This window comes from Desmodus rotundus, chromosome 7, assembly GCF_022682495.2.
Source record: "Desmodus rotundus isolate HL8 chromosome 7, HLdesRot8A.1, whole genome shotgun sequence".
Lineage (NCBI taxonomy): Eukaryota > Metazoa > Chordata > Mammalia > Chiroptera > Phyllostomidae > Desmodus > Desmodus rotundus.
In genome coordinates this window covers 70271625-70296511 of record NC_071393.1, presented here as the reverse complement: position 1 = coordinate 70296511, position 24887 = coordinate 70271625, and the positions used below count along the sequence as shown (strand labels likewise).

Genomic DNA, 24887 nt, shown 5'->3' with positions numbered 1-24887 from the left:
TAACTTTTTTGAGTTCCACCAAATTCTAGCATTATTGTTAGAGAAACCTATGATGGGTGATGTTAAAGTCATGAAATCTTTCTGCTTCACTTCTGACAGTTACAGGTGAGGAAATGTAGTCCCTGATCTCATTTAATTATCAAGAGTATTTATAGGAAGAATTAGGTCATGACACTCATTATTTGGAGATCATAAGCTATTCCTTTGCTATTTTGTTCTCTTAAAACTATTTTAAAAAAACTGTATTTTGTGCCCTGACTGCTGTGGCTCAGTTGTTTGGGCATTGTCCTGCAAAGCAAAAGGTTCCTGGTTCAGTTCGAGTCCCGGTCGGGGTACACTTCTGGGTTGTGGGTTTGGGCCCTGGACAGGGTGTTTATAAGAGGCAACAGATCAATGTTTCTCTCTCTCATCCATGTTTCTCTCCATCCCTTCCTCTCTCTCTAAAATAAATAAATAAAATCTTTAAAAAATGTATTTTGCAATATCAATTCAACATTGTATATACTTATTATACACACACACATAATACATTTACTTGCCAACAACTTTTTCTCTAGACTTTCACTGTCATCTCAAAAATAGACTGTGCTTCACATTTTCCATTTTAGTGTAGCATTCACTTGCCTAACATGAGTCCATGTAATTCTGGGATTCTGGCACAAAGTAAATTAATAGGATTCAGACAAAGAGTTACAAAAGAAAAAAGAAATGAACACCACTATCAACACCCAAAACCACTGTTGGATGGGATTTCCTGCTGGAATACTATGGAATTCTTTTTCTTGGCCTTAAAAAGATGATTTCTTTTTATAATTCAAAAAGAAAGTCAGAATCCCAAGTAAGCAGGGAAGATACTAGATACAATATTTATCATTTTCTTCTCTTTCCTCTCACTTTTAAGTAATTACTTTGCTTTATGCCCTTGCCACCTGGACCTGAACCAAGCTTCTCACACAGAGTCCATCAAAGTTAATCCATCTTTCCTGTTGGAAAGGGTTGTGGACTGCCCAACCACTAGTTGTTCAGAAGGCAAACGCATCTGCAGAAACCTCTCAAAACACTACCATCAGTTTGGAAGAACTGGCGCTTTTCAAAGACTCTTCCTTTTAATATCAGTCATCTAAACGAATAAGGCAAACTTCCATTCCCTCTTGTCAACAAGCTACAACTGAAACAGAGAGAAGACTATTCCTTTGCTTATACATTTGTGAACAAAATGAGCAGAAAGTAAATATATGGCAAAGCAACCCTCAGCACATCAAACTCCTGACAAACAATATGTTGGCTATCTTCTATCGGAAATGAATAAAAACAATTCAAAATTAATAGCCATCAACAAAATTGTCTTATACTTTGGGAATTCTTTTTTTTAAATTTTACCATTGTTCTTTTACAGTTGTCCAATAATTCCCCCCATTGCTGTCCACTTCCCTACCCAACCCTGGCTCTCACAGGCAATCCCTACCCTGTTGTTCACATCCATGAGTCATTTATACATGTTCCTTGACTAGACCCTGCCCCCTTGTACCCCATCCTACCCGCCCTGCTCCATCTCCTCTGGTCACTGTCAGTCTGTTTTTTGTTTCCATGCCTCTGTTTCTACTTTGCTCATTTGTTTGTTTTGTTCATTAGGTTCCACTTATAGGAAAAATCATATGGTATTTGTCTTTCACTGCCTGGCTTATTTCACTTAGCATAAAACTCTCCAGTTCCGGAGAACCAAGATGGCGGCGTAGGTAGACACACTGCGCCTCCTCGCACAACCAGAAATGACAGAGAATCGAACAGCAAGGGGGACCAACACCAAGGAAACAGAAAATAATCATTCATCCAGACTGGTAGGAGGGGCGGAGACGGCACTGGGGTGGAGAGGACTCGCGTGGCTGTGGCGGGACTGAGACTGGCGGAGTGTGAGACAAATGGCGCAGGCAGTCCGAGCACTAGCAGACCCTGCGGTCCCACATTTGCACAGATAAACCCAGAGGGCCGGACTCAGAGTGGCGGAGAGTGGGGCAGGCAGAGTGGCGGATAGCACATTGCGGCACCACATTCGCCCACAGATAAACCGGACGAACAGCGGGCAGAGAAGCAGACCGCTGCGCAACCCAGGGCTCCAGCTCGGGGAAATAAAGCCTCAAACCTCTGATTGAAAGCGCCCCTGGGGGTTGGGGCGGCAGGAGAGACTCCCAGCCTCACAGGAGAGGTTGTTGGAGAGACCCACAGGGGCCTAGAGTGTGCACAGGCCCACTTACTCGGGAACCAGCACCAGAGGGGCCCAGTTTGATTGTGGGTAGCGGAGTGAAAGACTGAAATCTGGAGGAGAGTGAAGTGGGCGCCATTGCTCCCTCTCGGCCCCGTCCCCACGTACAGCATCACAGCGCAGCGACTGGCATTACCCCGCCCCGGTGAACACCTAAGGCTCCGCCCCTTAAAGTAACAGACGTGCCAAGACAAAAAAAAAAAAAAAAAAAAAAATGGCCCAAATGACAGAACACTTCAAAGCTCCAGAAAAAATACAACTAAGCGACGAAGAGATAGCCAACCTATCGGATGCACAGTTCAAAGCACTGGTTATCAATATGCTCACAGACTTGGTTGAATCTATTCGAAAAACAGATGAAAAAATGAAGCCTATGCTAAGAGAAACAAAGGAAAATGTACAGGGAACCAATAGTGATGAGAAGGAAACTGGGACTCAAATCAATGGTATGGACCAGAAGGAAGAAACAAACATTGAACCAGAAAAGAATGAAGAAACAAGAACTTGGAAAAATGAGGAGAGGCTTAGGAACCTCCAGGACACCTTGAAACGTTCCAACATCCGAATTATAGGGGTGCCAGAAGGAGAAGAGGAAGAACAAAAAATTGAAAACTTATTTGAACAAATAATGGAGAACTTCCCCGATCTGGCAAAGGAAATAGACTTCCGGGAAGTCCAGGAAGCTCAGAGAGTCCCAAAGAAGCTGGACCCAAGGAGGAACACACCAAGGCACATCATAATTACATTACCCAAGATTAAACGCAAGGACCTACGTCCAAGATTACTGTATCCAGCAAAGCTATCATTTAGAATGGAAGGGAGGATAAAGTGCTTCTCAGATAAGGTCAAGTTGAAGAGGCTCATCATCACCAAGCCCTTATTATATGAAATGTTAAAGGGAGTTACCTAAGAAAAAGATCAAAAATAGGAACAGTAAAAATGACAGCAAACTCACAGTTATTAATGACCACACATAAAACAAAAACGAGAGCAAACTAGGCAAACAACTAGAACATGAGGGTTGTCAATAAGGGAGTGGGAGGGGGAGAGGGGGTAAAGGTACAGAGAATAAGTAGCATAGATGATAGGGGGAAAATAGACAGGGGGAGGGTAAAAATAGTATAGGAAATGTAGAAGCCAAAGAACTTATAAGTATGACCCACGGACATGAACTATGGGGGGGGAATGTGGGAGGGAGGGGGGTGGGAAGGATGGAGTGGAGTGGGGGGGGAAATGGGACAACTGTAATAGCATAATCAATAAATATATTTAAAAAATAAAAAAAAATAAATAAAGTCACCAGAATTCAGAAAAAAAAAAAAAAAAAAAAAAACTCTCCAGTTCCATCCATGCTATCATGAAAGGTAGGAGTTCCTTCTTTCTTTTTGCTGCATAGTATTCCATTGTGTAAAAGTACCATAGTTTTTTGATCCACTCATTTGCTGATAGGTACTTAGGTTGCTTCCAACACTTGGCTAATGTAAACAACACTGCTATGAACATTGGGGTGCATAGGTTGTTTTGAATTGGTGTTTCAGGATTCCTAGGGTATAATCCCAGGATTGGAATCACTGGATCAAAAGGCAGTTCCATTGTTAGCTTTTTGAGGCAATTCCATACAGTTTTCCACAGTGGCTGCACCAGTCTGCATTCCCACCAACAGTATACTAGGGTTCCCTTTTCTCCACATCCTTGCCAACACTTATTGTTGATTTGTTAATGATGGCGATTTTGGTCAATTAACATTTGACAAAGGAGGTAGGAACATAAAATGGAGTAAAAATAGCCTCTTCAATACATGGTGTTGGGAGATATGGACAGGTATACGCAAAAAAAAAAAAAAAAAAAAAAGAAAGAAAGAAAAAAGAAACTAGACTACCAACTTACACCATACACCAGAATAAACTGAAGATGGGTAAAAGACTTAAATGTGAGGTGGGATATCATAAAATTCCTAGAGGAAAACAGCCAGTAAAATTTCAGATATTTTCTTCGATATTTCTCCTAAGGTAAGGGAAATAAAGGAATGAATAAACAAATGGGACACATCCAACTAAAAAGCTTCTGTTTAGCTGAAGAAAACATCAGGAAAATGAAAAGGGAACCAACTGTATTGGCAAAACATATTTGCCAATACCTCAGACAAGGGTTTGAGCTCTAAAATATATAAATATCTCACATGACTCCACTTAAGGAAGACAAACAATCCAATTAAAAAATGGGCAAAGGACCTGAACAGACACCTCTCCAAGGAGGACATGCAGAGGGCCCATAGACATATGAAAGGATGCTCCACATCACTAGCCATCGGAGAGATGCAAATTAAAACCACAATGAGATACCACCTTTGGGAATTTTTCAGGTCACTTTCTCATCTCCAAGATGTAGAAGACTACCTAAAGTTAGAATAGCATTCACACAAAATATGAACTGAAGGTTCACAGAAGCTGAATGTGGAGGTCCCAAGTGGGAAAAAATTATGGATTTAAAGGACCAGGATTTTAGATCCAGGGTCATCACTACCTGGAAATAAGAGTTAACCATTCACTTCCTTAAGCCTAATTTTCCATATCTGCTAAAAGAACAAGAATGTCCCTTATTCACCTCTACATAAAGGCTATTATGAAGTTTGGAGAAAATTATGCATTGAATACCTGCCTGCCTTTCAAATTGGCTACACATACTTGTTGGAAGTTGCTAGCAGTATTGACAAGCCCTTGAAACCACAGGATGATAAAAAACATCACATGTCCCCAGAGCATCAATTTTATTATAAGATTTTATACAGTAGTTAAAATTATTTTGAATTTAGCCTTTTTATTAAAGGAGCATAGCTATGTTATGGATTTTACATGAACTTTTAAGATAAAATTAGTATTTCAAAGAGTTTCTATTTGGGGGGAACCACTTTAGCCTGTACTCCCTGCTCTCCAGTGTCAGCCACTCATTCTTGTCTGAGGCTTATAGTTCTTCACTGGGAGGATTTGCTAAGTCCTGTAAAAAAGAAAAGCATTTTGAAATTTTATCAGAAAAGGGAGCATTCTAGCTCTGGCTGGTGTGGCCCAGTGTGTTGAGTGGCAGTCTGCAAACCAAAAAGTTGCTGGTTCAATTCCTGGTCAGGGCACATGCCTGAGTTCTGTGCCAGGTCCCCAGTTGAGGGCATGTGGTAGGTAACTGATTGAAGTTTCTCTCCCTCTTTTTCTCCCTCCCTTCCCCTCTCACATTTACTATTTTACACAGAATTGCCAGTTTGTTCTTCTGTTTGCATTGTTGATTTTATCATTATTTTCTATATCTACTTATGCATCTTTTAGTAGGCCCATTGACCAGTAAACAAGTAGATCTGAGAAGCCATACTGAGTAATCCCCCCCAAATGAAAGGACTGACAAATAAATGCTGGTCACAATGACCCACATTTCCACAGGGCAAGATCACTCCATCTCCTCTCATGTCTTTGCGAAGCATCTGAGCTTGCATCTCAGCCTAACGGAGCCTTCATGTTTCTAATATATGAAGAGTGTTTTTGATTAAGCATCATGAAGTTTTAAACCAAATGAAAAGATATTGTGTGGACTGTGGTTTGTGTTGGGAAGGTAGTGATATTTTCACTGCAAGTTTCATCATAAAACAAACTCTAGTGGTACTGACCATATGAGAGAAAAGGGTAAGTCTGGAGAGCTAAAATGAAGTAACCTTACTTCATTTGATGTAAGCTTAGAATAAAACCTGGGATCTCCCTCTAGCCAGTGTAGAACTTTACAGAGTGTAGTCTACACATTGATTTCTATTGAATTTTGTCTTATTTTTCTACTCTAATTTTTCCTTCACCCTGATTTCTTCACCATTTTTTTGTATTTTACTTTGTAGTGTTTGTTTCCTCAGTAGCAGCCTTGAATAATATAAGCATTTTACTCTTCTTTCTACTATTTTGCATGTATAGACCATAATATGATCCAAGGAGATGAAAAACAATGGTATTGAGATACCCTTCATAGCAAAGTTCTCTATGTCACAATTTTATTCAAAATGTTACAAAGATCTTGTGGTTTTAGCCACCCCCAGCCTGCCCCCTGCCCCCAGTCTACATCACATGTTCACACATAAATAGAAGTTATCTTTCAGAAACCTCAAAGCAGTATTTTATCTGTTTGCTAAATATTGCTATGAAACAGGAATTGTACAAAGTATTTTTTTGCATAGATTACCTTGTATAATCCTTGTGCAATCCTTGACAATCCTTGTTGCCTCTGTGTTTCTTGGTCAGGTTAGCCCTTCACTGCCTGATTCCCCGACCTCTCAGCCCATCCTACCTGTGTCTTACCTCCCCACCTGAAGCCCATCCATTTGAAGTCTCCTTTAGCCACGGAAATGGTTATGGTACCACTGACTTGGGATCGAGAGAGACCCTGTCAGGGAGTGAGAGCAAAGAAGAGGCATGGGGGTATAGGTGGGCAGGTGGGAGAAAATGGGTGAAATGTGCTGGCTAAATATGTATTTTGTGTTTTTTAATTAATATTTTTATAATAATAATTATATATATTTAAAAAGCCATTTCTTTTTGTTAACAAGGGTCACAGGAAGGAGTGGGGTGGGGATCTGAGGCATCCAATCCCAGGAACCTGCAGGGACCGGCCAGTGCCCTCTAAGGACATTTTTGACCTTGTTCAACCTTTCCAAAAAGAATAAATGATGTTACACCCACACACACAATTTTTTTAATTGAGGATGTTTTATCCTCAGTTTTAAAGCAGCAACATCTTCAGAGGTATGTTAAAAGTGGGTGAGAAATAGTTATATAGACATAGATTCTAAATACATTAAAGACTTTTGAAGGTGGGGAGGAGGATGGGCAGGGGCAGCTGTGAGTTAAACCCAGGTGGGTTCCCAACCGTAGCTGGTTGGGTCATTAGTGACATCTTGAAGCCCTTAAAGAGTGTTTTTGCTTTTCTCCTCTGAACCTCCCAGCTACCTGGTGGAGAGGCTGGTGCTGAAGAACATCAAGCTCAATGGCAAAGGCTGGATCTATAGGGCTGCCACCAAGATGAAGGTGGTCCCCCTCTCTGGCCAGGTAAGGGGCTGGGGCCCGTTCTTACACAAGAGCAGGTCTGGGCTTAGCAGGATCTCTCTCCATTTTAAAGGTGAGAAAACCATGATTTGCACTCACTTTTGGGCCTCCACGTTCCAGTCAAATTCTCTCTGGCTCTATGAAGTCACCAAAGAAATGCCATTTTAAGATTATTAACAATATTAGTTACTCTGTCTTAACTACCTAGCACATGTCTGCTATAGAGTAGTGCTGGCAGAGCTGCAGGCCCTGTTTCCCTTACTCTTCACAGCAGACTTGTAGGTGGGGCTTACTCACTTTTTAGCTGACGATTCCTGAGTTAAAGGAGGTTCTGTGACTTGCAGAAGACCACCTAACTACCAAGTGTTAGAGCCAAAATGGAGATCCAGTCTGCCTGTTCTAGTGTCAGTGATAATGTTCTTTAGTTACAGCAACCAGTTCTTCACGTTCATTAGTTATGGGCCAAGTATCAGTCTAATCATTTATTTCCTGTGTTATTTTCCTGGTTGTGAATGAGTTTCCTCATGTATTCTCACCCCCAATTTAAGAAGCAGTAATCCAAAATAAAAGAGAGGAAAACATGGACAGAGAACACAAATAAATTTAAATGAAGAAATCCAGCTAGGAACCAACTGGCTGGGAGTCCTGCTTGTTTACTGGTAACTCACCTTTGTAAAATGACCATATGTTTCATCCCCGCTAGCTGCTCCCGGCCCTTCTGCCTGGTCTGCTTCTCTTCAGTCTAAAGCAGTGATTTTCAACTGGTGTGAGGCAAGAAGTTCTAAAACATGAAATACCTGACTGTTTAGTGGGGGCACTGACACCAATTCCCTTAGATTGTCAAAAAAAAAAGTAACAACAGCCAACACAATAACTTTTTGGTGTGAATGAATAAAAATTACACCTATTTTTTGTCAGATCGGAAAAAAATATACTTTTTGGCGTGAAGAATTTTAGTAATCAGTTTATATGTGCCATGAGGTGAAAAAGGTTGGAAATTGCTGGTCTAGAAGCATCACTGACTGAACAGCTATAATCACGTTGTTAAAAGCAGTATGCACAGTTTGAAAAAATAAAATTGTAGACATGTATGTCTCCTGTCATTGCCAGCTCCTCCAGCTTAATGTTGTGCTGAGAAGAACTATATAGTTGCTAGAAAAAATGTTGCTTTCTGCCACTGCTCCTTAGCCCATATTTTATATGCTCAATGTAAGGAACCTTTATGTGGGCAGGGTTGGTTTACTGGGTTCCCATTGATTGGTTATTTCTAATATCAGTTTGAATTCTGCTTTTTGGTTTTAGTGTAGTATCCTTCATCTTTCTTCCCTCTTTATACGAAATAGCCAATTAACCTAACATATCTTGATTTAGCCCATCAGGCAAAGCCAGAGACCCAAGCCGGAGGGTCTCAGGCATGTGAACTTCATTAACTGTTGAAGAGGCCATATTGAAGCAGGAATCAGGGGCTGAGGTTGGATTATTTTCACAGCTTCACCACACTCAGAGTTTACTGTGGGCAAACTAGAATGAAGGGGTTTTTTTTGTTGTTGTGTTTTGTTTTTCCTGCATCAAATTTTTCCATAACAGAGAAGATCCAGTGAATAGAAAGAGGTATTGGACTTTAATGATGCAATTTCTTCTGTTGTTTTGCAACTGTTCCACATATGTGTCTTTTTTCATCAATACATTTGAAGATGAGAGGAAGGCAGAGGCTGTTTATTTACTACCACTCATGGTACTTAAAAAGAGCTTAATGTGCTCTTTTTTTTAAATTGAGGTATAATTGACATGTAACATTATATTAGTTTCAGTTGTACAGCATAGTGATTGAATATTTGTATGCTATATATTGCAAAAATAATCACTACAATAAGTTTACTTAATGTCACCATACAGTTATAATTTTTTTCTTGTGATGAGAACTTTTGAGATCTACTTCCTTAGCAACCTTCATATATATTATACAGCACTAATAACTATAGTCAGCATGCTGAACATTACATCTTCTTGATTTTATAGCCAGAAGTTTGTACACTTAACTCCCTTCACCCATTCCCCACCCCCTCTAGCAACTATTAGTCTATTTTCTGTATCTGTAAGTTCAGTTTGTGCTGTTTTGCTTTAGATGCCCCATTTATATCATAAATATTTGTATTTCTCTGTGTGACTTATTTCACTTAGCCTAATGCTCTCAAAGTCTACCCATGTTGTTGCAAATGGCAAGATTTCTTTTATTTTATGGTTGAGTAATACTGCACTATGGCTCTACAACCATGTTTTCTTTATCCATTTATCCATTGCTGGACACTTAAAGTTGCTTTCATATCTTGGCTATTGTAAATAATGCTGTAATGAATATGGGGGTGCATATATCCTTTCAAATGTTTTTATTTTGGGGGATAAACACCAAGAAGTAGAATAACTGGATAAAATAGTAATTTTATTTTTATATTTGAGGAACCTCCATACTGTTTTCCCCAGTGTTTACCAATTTACATTCTGACCAACAGTGTTCAAGGGGCCCCTTTTCTCCACATTCTCACGCCACTTGTTATTTCTTTTCCTTTCATAATAACCATTCCAACAGGTATGAAGTAGTATCTCATTGTGTTTTTGATTTGCATATCTTTGATGATTAATGATGTTGAGTACCTTTGTATGTACCTGTTGTCCATCATATTTTTAAATTAGCAAAAGGTCTATCTAGATTCTCTGCCCATTTTTAAAATCAGATTTTTTTGAGTTGTATGATTCTTTATTGTTTTGGATATTAACCCTTCTCAGATACATGATTTGCAAGTATTTTCTCCATTCCATATGTTACCTTATTTTGTTGGTTTCCTTGGCATGCAGAGCTTCTTAGTTTGAAATAGTTCCACTTGTCAATTTTGGTTTTGTTGCTTTTGCTTTTGGTTTCAAAGCCAAAATATTATTGCCAAGACCAATGTCGAGGAGCTGGTCACCTATGTTTTTTTCTAGGAGTTCTATGGTTTCAGGAGTTACATTCAAGTTTTTAAACCATGTTGAGTTGATTTTTGTATGGCATGAGATAGTGGTCAGTTTCATGCTTTTGTATGGGCTGTTTAGTTTCCCAGCACCATTCATCTAAAAGACTTTACCCATTGTGTATTTTGACACTTCTGTTATAAATTAAGTGACCATTTTTGTGCAAGTTTATTTCTGAATATACTCTCAATAGCTAACATTTGCTTAATATTTAACTTAAACCATTTTAACTTCTAAATTCTTAAGCATTGATAAGTGCTCTTACAACAGATTGTAACTGTGATTCCTATAAAATGCTATAACTGCTTCATAAATAAGGAGGCACAGGGCATGTTTGGGCTTCTGAAATTTGTACCCACAGACTGTGTTTGCTTTCCTAATTTTATTGAATAGTCAATAGTAGCACCGTTTTAGAATCAAAAGCCCAAACATGTTTTTATGGCACAGACAGAGAGCCCTACAAGCTAAAATAAAAACAACTAGTTGAGGTAATATTTAGGAATCAGACAGAATTGTGTGTGGCTCCTGGAGTGTGCATACCTTTCCTCCTCCTCCAGAATCCAGCATGCTACCTGGTCTAGTCTGACTATCTCATTTCCTTCCTCAGACATGCTCTTGTCACTGTGTTCTGGCTGTACTATGATCTGAATGTTTACGTCTCCTCCAAATTCATGATTTGAAATCATAATGGACAACATGGCAGTATTAGGAGGGGAGCTTTTGGGTGGTACTTAGGCCATAACTCTGGGTCTTGGTAAGCTGTCTCAGGCTTCTGGGCATAGGCTGTGTCTGCTCTCAGCTGGAGCACAGGCGCCCCTTCTTCTACCAGGACAGGTGAGACACCTAACTAGGCCGGAAAGTCAAATATGTTATTTAACAATATAAATTGGCCATTTGAGTCTTTCTTTTCTACTACACTTGAGATGGGTTTGAAAATTCTAAGACTCTGTAGGAGTCAACCTAAGACTCAATACTATCTAGCATCTCTTACCTAAAATGCACCTTCTATGAGCACAGAAACTATGGATATTCTACAAGGTATATATAGTAATATAAATTAACTGATACTTATTAATATAAGTAAATGCTTTTTAATGTTTGAGATAATTAATATGTGATGAAGAGGTGAGTGGTAAATTCAAAAACTAGTAAATAGAGAAAAAATATAAAATTGCATTTACAAATTAAAAAAATATATCAAAGGAAAAATAATAAAATTCATCCCACATAAGAAAAGCATGAAAGAGTGCAAAAATAAGCCACAAAAGCATATAGAACATCATGTGGAATAAGAAATTACATGAAGATGACCAGGAACTATCTAGATGCCCTAAGTGGACAATGTATGAAGTAGAAATTATGAGGAAATACAGTTGTACTAATGTGCTGAGCTCCACTCAGAATTTATAGGCTTTCATTTAGGTTTGGGGCTTCAGATCTTCAAAGTTCTATAGTATTCTATCCTAGTAATATTATGGGATTTCAGTTACATATTTTCTTAACTATAGTGTGTTCCCTATTGAACTTGCTGATGGTTTCTTCAGCTGTACAAAAGCTTTTTAATTTGATGTAGTCCCATTTGTTTATTTTCTTCTTTCTTTCCAGTGGCTTAGTAGATATATATTATTGGCAAAAATATTTCTATGTTGAATATCTGAGATTTTATTATCTATGTTTTCTTGTACAATTTTTATGGTTTTGCAACTTATTTTAAGTCTTTTATCCATTTTGAGTTTGTTCTTGTGTATGGTGTAAGTTGGTGGTCTAGTTTCTTTCTTTCTTTCTTTCTTTCTTTCTTTCTTTCTTTCTTTCTTTCTTTATTCTTTCTTTCTTTCTTTCTTTCTTTCTTTCTTTTTCTTTTTTTTTTTTCGCATGTACCAGTCCAGTTTTCCCAGCACTATTTATTGAAGAGACTGTCTTTGCTCCATTGTTTATTCTTGCCACCTTTGTTAAATATCAAATATAGGCCTAGGTTTATTCCTGGGCTCTCTGTTCTGTCCCATTGATCTATATATATATCTGTTCTTGTACCAATAATAGGCTGTTTTCATTACAGTGGCCATAGGTGGGTTTGGCCCAAAAGTCCATTTACTTTTTTCCATTAAAACACACATTTTTTATTTTCACCAATAACTTTATAGATTTGGATATTTTGAGTATGTCAGCTATCTCCCGCTATTGGCCTGTAGTTGGTAGAGGCCAGGGGTGCTGCTAAACATCTTCCAATGCATAAGACAGCCCCACAGGAAGGAATTATTTGGCCAAAATGTCAATAGTATCAAGAAACTTTGCAAACCACTTTTGACACATTCAATCAATCACAGCACCTTCTCCATACACTGCACAAATCTTTCTTTGCATTTCAGTTGTGTTTTGCCTTTCTTGAAATAATAAAGCATAATAGGCCAAAAATATTGCATATCTTCTTCCATCTTTAATATTAAAGCAGCTACACAAAAGCTCAATAATTTTGATAAGTTTTTTTTAAATGCACACTGATATGACAGCTGTCACAATACAATCTAATAAAATTGTTTTGAATGAAGTTAAAGACAACTAAGCACTACTAGTGCCATTGTATGGAAAAAAATAAACAAAATTTTGGCCAACCCAATAGTATAGTTTGATATCAGGAGTTTTGATACCTCCAGATTTTTTGTCCTTTTGCAAGATTGCTGAGGCTATTCTGGGTCTTTTTTGGTTCCATATGAATTTTTGAAATATTAGTTCTAATTCTGTGAAGTATGACATTGGTATTTTAATGGGAATTACATTGAATATATAGATTGCTTTGGATAGAATAGCCATTTTAATGATGTTAATTCTTCCAATCCATGAACATGGCATATGCTTCCACTTACTTTTTTATTTCTCAATTTCTTCAGTGGCCTATAGTTTTCTGAGTACATATATTTTCACCTCCTTGGTTATGCTTATTCCTAGGTACCTTATTTTTGTTGTTGTTGCAATAGTAAATGAGATTGTTTTTTTATTTTCTCTTTCTGATATTTCAGCATTCGTGTATAAAAATGCCATCAATGTCTGGTATTAATTTTGTATCCTGCTATTTTGCTGAATTCATTTATTAGGTTTGATAGTTTTTTGGTTGAATCTTTAAAATTTTCTATGTATAATATCATGTCATCTGTGAATAATGACAACTTTACTTCTTCCTTTACAATTTGGATGCCTTTTATTTCTTCTTCTCTTTGTTGTGGCTAGGACTTCCAGAATTACATTGAATAAGAGCGGTGAAAGTGAGCATCCCTGTCTTGTTTCTGATCTTAAGGGGAATGCTTTTGGTTTCTGCCCATTGAGAATGATATTATTTGTAGGTTTTTCATATATGGCCTTTATTATGTTGAGGTATGATCTCTCTATTTCCACTCTGCTAAGCATTTTTTATCATAAATAGGTGCTGGATTTTAGCGACTGCTTTTACAGTATCTATTAATATGATCATATGACTTTTGTCTTTCATTTTGTTTATGTGGTGAATCACATTTATTTATCTGCAAATATTGTACCAACCTTGTATTACCAGGATAAATCCCACTTGATCATGGTATGATCTTTGGAGTATACTGCTGGATCTGGTTTGCTAATATTTTTGTTGAGGATTTTAGCATTTATTGTTCATTAGGGATATTGGCCTATGATTTTTTTTGTTGTTGTTGTGTCCTGTTTTGGAATTTGGATAATGCTGACTTCATAGAAAGAGTTTGGAAGTCTTCCTTCCTCTTGTTTTGGAATATTTTGAGAAGGATTGGTAATAGTTCTTCTTGGAATGTTTGATAAAATTCACCTGTGAAACCATCTGGTCCAGAGCTTTTTGTGTACAGGAGTTTTTGGATTACTGTTTCTATTTCATTCATTGTTATTGGTCAACTCAAATTTGCTGCTTCTTCCTGTTTCAGTTTTGGGATATTGTATGTTTCTACAAATTTATCCATTTCACCCAGGTTGACCAATTTGCATATAGTTGTTCATAGTAATTTCTTAAAATACTTTGTACTTCTGTGATATCTGTTGCTATTTCACTTCTTTCATTCCTGATCTTATTTATTTGGGTCCTTTCTCCTTTTTTTGATGAGTCTGGTTACAGGTTCATCAATCTTGTTTATCTTTTCAAAGAACCACCTCCTGGTTTCATTGGTCTTCTGTGTTGTTTTTTTAGTCTGTATGTTATTTATTTCTGCTCTGATCTTGATTAGTTCCCTCCTTTTATTTGCTCTGGGCTTTGTTTATTGTTGTTTTTCTATTTCATTTAGGTGTAGTGTTAGATTGTTTATTTGATAGTTTTCTTGCTCTTGAGATAGGCCTGTAATGCTATATGCTTCCCTCTCAGGATTGCTTTTGGTGTGTTCCATAAGTTTTGGGTTGTTGTGTGTTCATTTTCATCTGTTTCCAGGAACTGTTTGATCTCCTTCTTGATCTCATTGGCTGCCCATTCATTCTTTAATGAAACGCTATTTATCCTCCAGGTATTTAAATGTTTTTGTCTTTTTATTGAGATTAATGTTTAATTTCATGCCATTGTTATCCAAGAAAATGCTTGATATGATTTCAATTTTCTTGAATTTGTTAAGGCTTGTTTCATGGCTTAGCATGTAGTCTGTCTTTGAGTTTGACCATGTGTACTTGAAAAGAATGTACAAGTATGTACTTCTTGTTTGGGATGAAATGTTCTGTACATATCAATTAAATACATTTGATCTAGCGTTTCATTTAATGCCACTATATCTTTGCTGATTTTGTGTCGGGAAGATCTGTCCACTGTTGACAGTCTGGTATTAAAATCCCTTACTATGACAGTATTGTTATTGATATCTTCCTTAAAAGACCACCTAGATTTTTTTTTATTATTATTTAGGTGCTTATGTTTTGGGTGCATACATATTTACAATGATATGTCTTCTTGTTGGATTGTTCCTTTTAGAATTATGTAACGATGGTCTTTATCATTTTTATGGCCTTCATTCTGAAGTCTATTTTGTCAGATATAAGTATTGCTACCCCTACTTTTCTTCATTTCCATTTGTGTGGAATATTTTTCTCCATCCCTTTACTCTCAGCCTGTGGAAATCTTTTGTTCTGAGGTGGGTCTCTTGTAGATGGCATATATATGGGTCTTGCTTTCTTATCCATTCAGCTACTCTATTTTGATTGGAGCATCTAATCCATTTACATTTAAGGTTATTATAGATAGGTACTTATTTATTGCCATTTTTAATATTGTGCCTACATGAAAGTTTTTCAATTAGCAATAATCATGCCTTGGATAAACCTCATTGGCTATGATACTGCTACTGTGCAAAGCTTGGGTTTGTATCACATGTTTCTCTGCATTGCCAGCACATAGCACAAGGCCTAGAACACCATAAGAAAGATTAAAAATAAAGCTAAGAAAATGAAAGAATATGTGGAAGAGAAAAAATATAGGTTAATTAATAAACATTCTTAAGAAACTAAAAAATTCAGAATGGAGGTTAGTAGCTGATTAACAGCAACTTGCTCATTGAACTTGAAATTTCCCATTTATATCTGTATGCTGGTTGTCCCTAGCATGCCATGAATGACCTGCATTAATTCTAGCATGCTTCCTTATTGGCTAGTGTAAAACATTTGTCCTCATCATAATTATAAAGGTATTGGTTCTAGGTAATACGAGAAAAATATTTTTTAAAGCTATGCAAAAATTAATTTTCTTCTCTAAAAGTGCTTTTGGTTTGTACAAGAGAACTCATAACAAATAGAAAATAGTGTCTCAACAGAACTAAATATACATTATGTTTTAGTTACTGTATAAAATTTATATATATGGAATAGCAAAAGAGAAGGTAATACAGTAAACTAGAAATAGTGGTTGCTCTGAGATGATGGAATTGTGGGTAACTTTCATATTTTCTACAGTACATATACATTCTTCATGATAAATTAATTTTAAGAATAACTTTTAAAATGCCAAGTATCATTAAGTTATAAATTATTTGGTATCTGATGACTACCTGAAGACTGGCTTATAAAGTAAGAAGAGATCCAAAGATATTAAATTTGAGTCTGCACAAATGAGAGACTTCCTAGGGGAAGTCAGTTCATGCCTTACTGGGAAGGCAGGAGGGAGCTCTGAGTGCACCCAGGGTTTCTGCTAGACTCATTCCCAGGATCTATGATCACACAGACACATTTATTTGATCTGTACAACATGGACCAATTAAAGCAAGATTTGTTGTTTGAATGCGGTCTGACATTTCAAGCTTGTGAGATGCCACACACAAATAAAAATTGCATTTCTGGTTTACCTTGAAAGTTAAATATATGGTGATACCTAATCTATTCTCTGTGTATGGCAATAACAGCCTAGAGCTCTTAAGCAACATTAGTTGCTTACACTTTCTGTATTTTTGTTTGTTCCTCTTCATCTTGTTCAGTACACCTGCTTGTTTTGCCTACCTGGGGCTACAAGAAGTCTCTGATGTTAGTTCCATTATAGCTCTTTTTTCTTCAAATGATGAAGCAGAGCTTTGTGGAAAGTAGAAATGTATTTTGATGCTCTTATATGCTATTTTGTGAATTTTGTATACAGAGTGGGGATGAGAGGAAAGGGACTTTGATCTGGAATATTTAACCAAAAAGAAATTATGAAATGTATTGTTTCCTTAGAGTTGAGTGTATTCAAGAATTTGGAATTCCACATCAGCCCAAAAGGGTTAGCTGCAGAAACAGTAGACTTTGTAAGTGGCTGAAATTTTATCAGAGAAGTAATTTTTGAAACTAGTTACAAATTTATATTTTTGGTAATTCATGTGTCTAAGGCAAAAGTGATAAATAGGGATTATTTATGAAATGGCTATTAGTAGTTAGAGGTTCAGTTTGCTTGAATTACATGAGATTACATGTAATTATTAAAGATGTGTATTTAAGTTATAAAGATTACAAATAAAGATTACAAATTAAAGAATCCTTCCCAATGGCAAAGATGAATTTGCCAGGGAGTAACTTGAACTTTCCCTAGGCACTCTCAAGAATAACTCTCTCCTCCAGGGAGTGGGAGTGAAAGAGAAGATAGAGAAGACAGGACAAAATTAATGACCTCTGGAACTGCCAGATGTGTATGACTCAATTTTCTCTAATATTTGGAGAATGACAAACACAGGTGAGATGGAAATAGGCCACATATGTGTCTCTTCTATCTGGGGGTGTTCATCCTCCAAAATCCCCAAAGATACTGACTTTGCCACAAGTGCAGCTGGAGCCACTGCCTGAACTCCTGCGAGAATCTATGACCTCATGATGGGTGTTTCTTGCCAAAAGCAAGGTAGCCATGTTCCAACTGGTATTGGTCCTCAAACACAATTATGGAGAAAAATAAAAATCTATTTTTATCATGTTGGTATGTCCAAAGATTTTTCTTTCCATTTCCACTTACGGTTAACTTGCATTTACTTATTTTTCTATCTCCTTAGTATATGTCGTGATCATTAGGTCTCCTCCCGGGTATAAATCTGGCACATCAGACCACAGTTTGCACTGTCAGCTCCTAGGAGTGAAATCTATTGCGCTTGCCGAGCTGCCCCGCTTTTGCCTTTGTAGCAAGTTTTAGACCACAATAACCATCATCAGTTTAAAGCCGGCAGATCCATTACATTTCCTCTGTTTCTACAGCCCCACATTAAGCTAATATTATCTATTTCCCAAGTGAAAAGAGTCTTTCCAGTCCTATCAATTATTAATTCCTTGCTTGCAGCTAATGTTTTCTTTGAATTATTTAATGCATCTTCATTTATCAATAAACATAAAATGTTAAACAAAGAATACTGATGAAGGGCATTATTTAAGCTATAACATTTTATGAGATTATTTCAAGCGCCTTTTCTGATTTATTAACACAATATATTTTATAATTATTGTTCCATTTCTAAAAAAATTATTCTGGGTATATTCTAGAGGTTTGGAGATTTTGTGAATGCTCTCTTCAAGTTCTATTGTGATTTTCGACAAGTTTCTTTTAAAATATCCTTAAGTGTGTGTACAGATATCTGTGTCCCTCTCTCTGCGGATACACACAGAGACACAAATGTGAATATATAAAAGTGCAAGAGTATTTTTGTTTACTAAAACATGTTTATTATTTCTGATCTTGTTCTTCAGATTTTAAAGACACCATTAAGTTGAAAATTTTTGTTGTGAATTCTATAGCATTACATTCAGCACAGCACATTCATATGGGTTAAATTAAAGCAACATGCGCTAACATAAATTAGGCAAGTAGGCAAAGAGCAATGTTCTTTTAAAGATAAAACTTCATAAAATAGGCTGACGAAAAACAAACTTGCCTATCATTTACTTTTTTAAAAAAAATCTTGGCAATAACATCCACTTGTGCACACACACACAAATCAATCCTATTTACCTGTATTCCCTTTTGTTTCCAAGTTTTGCAATGCAAAATACATTATGGGTTGTTGCAAAGCCCAGCTATAATCGAGTATGCTTTGTCCTGCCACCTACGGAACTAGCATGAAGCCAAGTAATCTGAAGTATATACTCCAGATTCACCAAACTAGAAAAATTAAATCCTGTGCATACTTGAAAAATTAAAAAAAATAAGGTAATTAATATAATCCAATCCATACTGTTCTTTGGCCCTTTCACTGACATTTATTTTTAAACAGTGGTATCCTTTAGACATTACGATATTGGTATTGGTGGGTTCTAGTCAGTTATTTCTCTAATTTAAAGAGCTCTAAATTCTCTGCTGATTATTATCTAAGAATAACCTCCATAAGCTTATAATAATGTGCTATGATAAAACACAGGTGTATTTCAATGATAGTTACAAAATTATCTTAAATATTCAACCAAAAGCTTTGAAATATCCAAGGTTGCTTCACTCATGGTACTCAAAAAGAATTCAAAGCATTCATCATGTACTATACTACCCCAGCAATACAATTTTGAAGTTGACTAAGATCTTGGAAGTAATGCAATCCAAGCCTTACTCTAAAAATGAAGAAAATGAGATCTAGAAATGTTATTGACTTGCCCCTGCTGATAAAGCTAGTAACACCTACTACTACCTACAGTTCATAGGTAAGTGATAGGTTTATGCTGTCTTTGCTTTAGAGGAAACAAAACTGTACAAATGACATATGTGGTTTATCAGAATGCTTTAGGTTAAAATTTATCAATTCTTAAAAAGTCAATGGCAACAGAGTTACCTCTCAATATATTAAGACTGTGATTGTATAAAAAATATTGTGCAAACCAAAGTGTATCAAAATTCACATGTTAGAAACAAATCATGGTGATCATCCCTAAGTTTTTAAATTGTGTAACATAAGGTTATATAAATTATTAAGTGACATAAACTCAGGATAAGCCCTAGGCAAAATGTGAACTAAGGGAGATAGTTCTTTTATGCCTCAGTCTCCTCATTTTAAACAGTGACTGATCTCTAAGCAGTAATTGATAATGGCGTACACTTGTTACCTCTGGTTTAAGTCATTTTAAATACCAGATGTCAGGCACTGGCCTAGGCACTTTAAATAGGATGGTATAATTATCCCAGCAACAGCCATTTCAGCCAGATTTTTATTATTTCTGTTCTATAAATGGTCAAACCCAACCAACAGTCAAAGAGGTGAAATGATTTTCCCAAAGCAATTTAACTGCTAGAAAAATCTTAAAGTCCATGTTTTCAACCCAAAATGTTGAACTTTACATTATGAAAACCATTGAAGAGGTTCTTGCAGTTTTTTTTTTTAACAGCTTTATTAAGGTATAATTGACATGCAATGAAATCTCACATTTAAAGTGTACAAGTTGATAAGTTTTGACATGTGTATACTCATGACATGAGCATCATTATCAAAAGAGCAAATATAATCATCACTATCCAAATAATCAGTGGATGAATTAGGGGAGAATTGGCCTTGGAGCAACATTGAATCTTCTTGTCCATGAACAAAGTATATTTCTCCAACACTTTAGGTCACCTTCAATTTCTCTCAGCAATATTTTGGCATTTTCAGGCTACAGGTCATGCACATCTTTTGTCATATTTATCCCTAAATATTTCATATTTTTATGCTATTGTAAATAATGTCTTTTACAAATTTCAATTTTCAATCACTGCTAATAAAGATAAATAAAATTGATTATTGAATTTAACCTTGTAAGTTTGCAAAGTTATTATTAGTTTTAGTAGCCTTTCTATAGGTTTCAGTGGATTTTTAAATAGCTGATCATACCATCTATGAATAAAGACTGTTACTTCTCCCTTTCTAATCTAGATGCTTTTATTACTTCTCATCTTACACTAACTAGAATCTCTAATGTAATGTTGAATGCAGTGTCAAAATATATCCTTGTCCTGTTCCTGATGTTAGGGGAAAGCGTGTTTTCCTGCTGTTATGTGTGGTGTTGCCTGTAGGTTGTTTATTTTTATAAGGGCCCCTTGTCAGGTTTGGGAAGACACCCTCAATTTCTATTGTGCTGGGAGGGTTTTTTTTTTATCATAAATGGGTGTTGGATGTTGTCAAAAGCTTTTTCTATGCCTGTTAAAGTAACCATAGGATTTTTCATTTTTAGTTTGTTAAAGTGATGAATTATATTGATTAATTTTTTTTGAGTATTAAAACCACGCTATACTGAGTATATACCACCTTGTATGATACAGTATTTTGTCTCTTTTTATATTGTTGGATTTGAATTGCTAAAGTTCCATTTAGAGTATTTTTATATCTATGTAAATTTTAGATGTATGTATTTTTAATATATTTATAAGAAATAAGGAATATTTGTAGATAGTTTTCTCAAAATGTCTCTTTCTGGTTTTGATATTAGGGCAATGCTGGACTCACAGAATGAATGAAGAAGCATTTCTTCTACATAAATTTCCTGGAAGAGTCTGCGTAGAACTGGTATTTTTTTTAAACTTGGTAGAAACCATCAGTGAAGCCATCTGAGAGTGAGATTTTCTTGAGTGAGGGTTTTTGTTATTTTTTTTAAAACAGAAAACAGTTTCTTAATGGATATGTAGCTATTCAGGTTATCTGTTCTGTGTGAGCTTTGGTGGTTTGTAGTTTTCGAGGCATTTGTTCATCTCCTCTAAGTTTCTAAGTGTTAAATTTATTTGCATAGAATTATTCTTGGTATCCCTTTGTGATTTCTTTAATATAATGTCTGTAGTGTAGAGCCTTCTCTCATTCTTGATATTGTTTATTTGTGTGTGTTTTTTTTCTGATCAGTCTGACTCAGGTTTATCAATTTTATTGGTACCACAGAATGAGAATTAGAATTTATTTATGTTTATTATTTTCTAATTAATTGATTCTTCTCATCTACTTTTTCTACTTATGTTGGTTTAATTTGCTCTCTTTTTCTAGTTTCTTTTTTTACTTTTTAAAAAAATTTATATAATTCTCATACCATAAATCTTACCATTTTAAAGTGTATAATTCATTTGGTTTTAGTATATTCACAAGGTTGTGCAACCATCACCATTGTCTAATTCCAGAATATTTTCCTTCCTTTGGCATACCTTTTTTTTGTATTTGTTCAAAAATACATTTAAGTCTTTAATCTACTTTGAACTTATTCTTGTGTGTGGTGTAACAAGGTAGTCTAGTCCCATTTTTCTGCATGTATCTGTCCAATTTTTCCACCACCATTTATTGAATAAACTATCTTTAGTACATTGTATGTTCTTGCTTACTCTGTCAAGTATTAATTGACTATAAAGCTCTGGGCTTATTTCTTGGCTCTCTGTTGTGTTCCATTGATTTTTTTTTGTCTGTCTTTAGGCCAGTACACTGTTTTGCTACCACACTGTTTTGATTACTATGGCCTTATAGTATAGTTCACAGGTGGCAAACATGAGGCCAGAAGGTGGAATCTGGCCCTCCACCTTGTTTTATCAAGCCCAGCACTTTGTTTCTACCTGGCAGCAGTGCTGAGCTCTCTCACTTAACTGTTAAGGAGTAGTTACATTTATACAGTTCTAAAATTACATTTGGCCCTTTGAAGGCAACCACAAGGCTGATGTGACTCCCGGTGAAAATGAGTTTGTCATGCCCAGTATAGTTTGATATTAGGAAGCATGATTCCTCCAACTTTGTTCTCCTTTCTCAGGATCTTTATGGCACCTTTGTGGTTCTATATAAAATATTGAAATATTTGTTCTAGTTCTTTGAAATATGTCATTAGAATCTTGATAGGAGTTGCATTGAATCTATTAATTACTTTGCATAAAATGGACATTTTAATGATATTAGTTCTTCCTGTCTATGAACATGGTGTGTGCTTCCACTTGTTTGTATCTTCTTCAATTTTCTTTCTTCAGTGTCTTATAATTTTCCAAGTACAGATCTTTTACATCCTTGGTTAGGTTTATTCTTAGGCATTTTATTCTTTTTTTTGAAGCAATTGTGAATGAGATTGTTTTCTTAATTTACCCCTGTTAGCTCATTATTGGCATATTAAAATGCAACTGACTTCTGGATATTAATTTTGTATTTTGCTACTTTGCTGAATTCATTTATCAGTTGTAGTAGTTCCTTGGTGGAATATTTGGGGTTCTCTATGTACAGTATCATGTCATCTGCAAATAAAGACAGTTTTACTCCTTCCTTTTCAATTTGGATGCCTTTTACTTCTTCTTGTCTGATTGCTGTGGCTGAGACTTCCAGTACTATGTTGAATAAGAGAGGTGAAAACGGACATCCCCATCTTGTTCCATATCTTAAGGGGAACACTTGTAGTTTTTGCCCATTGAATATGATGCTGGCAGTGGGTTTGTCATATATGGCCTTTCTTATGTTTAGGTATGTTCCCTCTATTCCCACTTTGCTGAGAGTTTTTATCATAAGTGGGTGCTGGATTTTATCAAATGATTTTTCTGCATCTACTGATATGATCATGTGGTTTTCATCCTTCATTTTGCTTATGTGATGAATCACTTTTTTTGCTTTGTGAATGTTGTAGCAACCTTGCATTCATGGAATAAATCCCACTTAATCATGGTGTATGATATTTTTGATGCGTTTCTGTATTCAGTTTGCTAATATTTCATTGAGGATTTTAGCATCTACGTTCATCAGGGATATTGGCCTACAGTTTTCTTTCTTTGAGTGTCTTTATCTAGTTTTGGATAAGGATAATGCTGGCCTCATAAAATGAGCTTGTGAGCCTTCCTTCTTCTTGAATTTTTTGAAATAGTTTGAGAAGGAGCAATTTTAGTTCTTCTTGGAATGTTTGGTAAAATTCACCTATAAGTTAGGTCTAGGCTACAGTGATGGTGGTGAAAAGAAAGGGGAGTGGAGATTCAATAGGACGTACCAACTTGCTTTTGGGGCCTCAGAAAGAAAGGAAACAAAGTTAATGAATATAGAGGTGTCTAGATGGAATGATAGTTTTAGTTTCAACATATGAGTTTTGATGTCAGCGAATATTCAGAAATATTATTCAGTGTCCACTTGGAATTTTAGAATTAGTGTTTAAGATAAATACTAGATTAAAAAAAAAAAAAAACAACAACCTTGCCCTAGCTGGTGTGGCTCAGTGGATTTAGCGTCTATGAACCAAAGGGTCACTGGTTCAATTCCCAGTCAGGGCACATGCCTGGGTTGCGGACCAGGTCCCCAGTAGGGGGCACATGAAAGGCAACCACACATTGATGTTTCTCTCCCTCTGTTTTTCCCTCCCTTCCCCTCTAAAAAATAAAATAAATAAAATCTTTAAAAAAAATCTTGGAGTGAGTCCTTCACAAACAGATGTGAGGTTAGATAACTAAAGAACACAGCACACAGAAGTATTTAATAATAAGCACAGAAACAATAAGCACTATCAGACTTTTATTTCCTGTCCAATTCAGAGAAAGTGCTTTGTGTTTGCTTAAATCATTTGTGGTTGTGATCAGGGACCTAAAATAAAGCAGAAGCCAACTGAAGAGAACTTCACTGCAGCTTTCTTTTTGACAGCTGCAGCTCATTAATTCTCTGAAAGAATTATGTTAGGATGAGGGACAGAGGCAAGTTCTAACTACAGTGGGGAAGTATAGGGACTGTTAAAGTAGTAGGAAAGAGTGGGGATATTCCCCAAGACCAAGAATTGTGCAGAGGAGAAGGCAGACCCTCAGAGGGGAATGGCCAGGTGGTGCATAGGACCCCAGGCACTAGTCTTCCAGCCTCAGCAAAGGTCGCTGTTCAGGCATGGCACAAGTAGCAGAACCATCTGCCCATGAGGGCATGTAGCTTGAATAGTGCAAAAATCTAAGGTAGTCATGCTGGGGTTGAAACCAGAGCCCTTTACCTGGTCACCAGCTTTGGGGCACCACATAAGATTTCTAGATTTGAGGCTTCCCTAAATGATGGGATTACATTTACCATCTGCAGGATGGAGACTTCAGGTAAAATGCAATTTGATTTAAAAAGACAATAAATTTATATTTCTTTCAGAGAGAGATATATATCTGATACATTCATTTCAAAAATACATTCATTCAATCAATTCCTTAAAAGTATGTTTAGACATCCTATTTTGTGCTAGATGTT

General features: G+C 36.3%; 1 pseudogene; it reads right to left on the bottom strand.

The window, feature by feature from the left end:
- Nucleotides 1-15576: 15576 nt before the first annotated feature.
- Nucleotides 15577-15653, bottom strand: LOC112312021 (U4 spliceosomal RNA; annotated as a pseudogene).
- Between the last annotated feature and the right edge of the window lie 9234 nt (nucleotides 15654-24887).